Source organism: Eurypyga helias, unplaced genomic scaffold, assembly GCF_000690775.1.
Source record: "Eurypyga helias isolate BGI_N326 unplaced genomic scaffold, ASM69077v1 scaffold1631, whole genome shotgun sequence".
NCBI classification, from domain to species: Eukaryota; Metazoa; Chordata; class Aves; order Eurypygiformes; family Eurypygidae; genus Eurypyga; species Eurypyga helias.
In genome coordinates, this window is record NW_010229952.1 from 266 (window position 1) to 3,506 (window position 3,241).

General features: G+C 38.8%; 1 protein-coding gene across 2 annotated transcripts in view; it reads left to right on the forward strand.

Annotated features, from left to right (window-relative positions):
• Nucleotides 1-1,156: 1,156 nt before the first annotated feature.
• PTBP2 (polypyrimidine tract binding protein 2) overlaps nt 1,157-3,241 on the forward strand; it is a 53,717-nt gene continuing 51,632 nt past the window's right edge. For both annotated transcript variants that reach the window (XM_010160548.1, XM_010160549.1), the window contains exon 1: nt 1,157-1,184. The gene's annotated coding sequence lies outside the window, so the exon portion shown is untranslated. The remainder of the gene's footprint in view (nt 1,185-3,241) is intronic.

Below are 3,241 nucleotides of genomic sequence, written 5' to 3' on the forward strand. Positions count from 1 at the left end.
CTCGGGTTTGTTTTGGAGCTGGCTGGAGGGGAGGAGCAATACCAGCAGCAGCCAGAAGTCGAGCTCTTTTGTTTTCAGAAACTGCCTGATAAGCCCTCTGGCTTCTCCCCCTCCCCCAGGTAGAAGGATGCCTTTGTGTGTGCTGGAGACCGGCTGCAAAAGCCAAAGAAGGGAAGGTTTTGAAGGAGGCGGCCCTGCGGGATAGCGAGGGCCCTCGGTCCTGGCCCGTAGCTGTGGTGGGGGAGTCGCTACACACAAGGCCTTTTTTCTGTGGGACCTGGAAAATGAGGCTGCTAGTTGTAGCCTTGCCAGTGTAAATACAACATCTTCCAGACCTCCGATTAGCTTGTTTATTCTGCTTCAAACAGAGAAGCAATTTCTTAGTATGCTTTAAACGTTTCAACTGAGAGAGTTTTAAAGGCACTTTATGGTTGTGATTATAATGTTGGGAATTACAAATCCTGTCTGAGAAGCCTTGTCATTAAATGAGTATTAAATTATGGAATGCTTTCATATATTCATGTTTTGCTTTCATTTTTTTTTTAGCGTGGACTTAGGTTTCTTTTGGGATTGTTACACACTCTAAGTTACGATGTCACGGCCTCTAGGAAAGAGACACACCTTGACATACCTGTTGAAGACTTTTGTATAGGTCTACCTGATGAAATTTCATATAGGTGTACCTGCCAATGCATTCTTTTTTTTCAAGTTAATTAAAAACAAAGTGTTTATGGCTGTCTCCTGCAAGAAGATCTGTAGGGTAGGCTATGTAGCTGAACTAGCTGTCCAGCTATAAAGGTGTGTGAGAAGTTCTGTGCTGATTTTTAAATTCTTTTATTCTCACCCTATAGTCTCATGTAGTCCAGAAACCTGAGCTTCCTAAATAAATTTCATGGGAGTGCTGCTTTGGAGTAATGTTTACTTGAAACTTTGCACTCTTTTGGAGAATCTTATAAGCTGAGGGAGCTCAGTGTCTTTTGTAGGTTTTTTTTTTTGTACTTCCCTCAGTCCTGCTGTGTTCTTTGAACATACTTTCTTGATTGGGGAAGTTGTCGGCTATTTCGCTTCCTTGTTATTTTGGCATTGCAAATCATTGAAAAGTTGGTTTTATGAGGATAAACTTGTTGACATGTGTGTTTGTTTTTTTTTTCAGCATTGTCACTGATGTTGCAGTTGGTGTGAAGGTAGGATGTACACTTAGCAAATAAGGGGGCAAATTGTTGATACAAAATGAACTACTTTGAGCATCGGTAATTGCACGTTGTAAGATTTTAACTAGTCATTGTCAGCTGATATTTAGTCAGCAGTATACGCTTTATTAAGCAAAAATCCCTAGAGGTATATTGAAGGCTTTACACAAAAGACTCTTCTAGTAACTGAACTGTAAACAGTGGTTCTAGATTAGTGTAGTGGTGTCAGCTTCTTATTTTAAAGTTTAATTTTGCAGACTTTTTTCAGAACAACACTTCTCATTGTTGTGTGGTGATTGTAAAAGACATGTTGTTCTTCTCCCTTTCCCCCTTCCCCTCTCCCTTTTTTTTAAGAACAGTTACAGCTGAAGTTAAGTGACTCTTTAATGGGTCAAAAAATATGGGAGACAGAATTAGCTATGTAGACAGAAGTGAGCATTTTGCTTTACTTTTTATTTCTCAGGTTCAGTTATGAATTTATCATCTGTTACGGCAAGGAAAGAGCTTCCAAATGGTTGCTAATTTACTGTTTATTTCACCTTTGTATTCAGTTCTGTTTTAGGAATTAGATCAGTACTTCACAGAAGCAGACTGAGATATATGGGACAGGGCAGCTTAAGGTTATGTTAGTGAATGCATGCGAGCAATTGTGTTTCGGTGGTAGAAACGCAGAAGTTTTGTAGTGCATACAGTTAAGTCTCTGCATTTGTCCAGGGACATTGTAGCTCTACTACTTGTCTGCTTTTTTACCTGAAGCTGATCTATGTTAGCTGTTTGGTAAGACAGGTTTTGTTCAGTGAAGCTCTTTGAGTCAGATTCAGTATTGGTCCAACTGGATATGGACTAGTTCTTGTATAATACAGCAGGCCTGTAGATAGGGTGGCTACTCTGTCAGATGTACCTGTTATTATGTTTTTGAGCAAACTTGATTTCTGGAAGGAGCTGTAAGAAGTCAGTTATATGGATTCTGAACCCATCTGGCTCCACTGGTTTGTGCAGTATTTAGGCACAAGCTTAAAATCACTCTCTGAATCAAGAGGAAAGTTCACTTTTTAAAGTACTTTGGGAGCCAGTCCCGGTCAGAAATACAGACTGGTGGTGATTGTTTCTCTGTTGCCTGGGAGGACAAAGTGTTAACTGATTAAAACTTTAGGAATATATTTAATAGCTTGGAGGAATAGCTAAGGTAGTTCAAGTCTTTCAGAAGTGAACTGCCCCAGGTGAATAGCTTTAGGGCAAAACAATTTATAAATTGCCCTCAGTCGTGCCTAATGAAGAAGTAATTTCAGGTAGACCATGTGCTGCTTGACCCTTAAATTCTGACATTCTCACTTCAGGAAAAGTAAATGGATTCAGTATCCCTTTCGTTCTTAACCATGACTGACTTAGGAGAATTTGAGCATTCATGAAATATGTTGTAAGCGTGTAGTGTGATTTTTTTTTTTTTTTTGTATCTTCAGATACTAGCCAGATACTGCAGTAAACACACTTCAGATGACATAACTGCTTATTTCTGTTGCTTGTAGAAGTTATATTATGAATATAACATAAAGGGGGCAAGGCAGGTGTATGAGAGGTAGTGATTAAAATAAATACATGCAAAGGCACACAAGTATCAAAAAGATCTGCTCTTTGCCTTGTAAAAATGAACATATTCTCCGGATTTTAAAATGAAATAACCCATTTCTGCACAGAAGTAGTGGGAATAAACAAAAAATGATTTTCTGAAGAAGCTGTTAAAATAAGGGAGGAGTAAACTGAATTGTATTCTGAAGCTTCTGTAATTATCTCAAGATACTAATAAGAATGGAAAGTGGAATTTCTCGCTAATTGATACATGCGGTTTGGGTAGCAGTCTAATGCTAGATTTAGTCTTATTTTGTGGAAGGCCAGTGAAACATTGTCCTTTATGTTATCTGGTGACTGTTAATTGCTATTGATGATCTCATGTTTTAAAGTTGAGGTATGCTTTACCTGTAGGTGGTATATAAACAACTAGGAGCATTCTAGTCTGTCTTTGGCTGTTACCTTTTCTTTGGGCATGTGTAGGG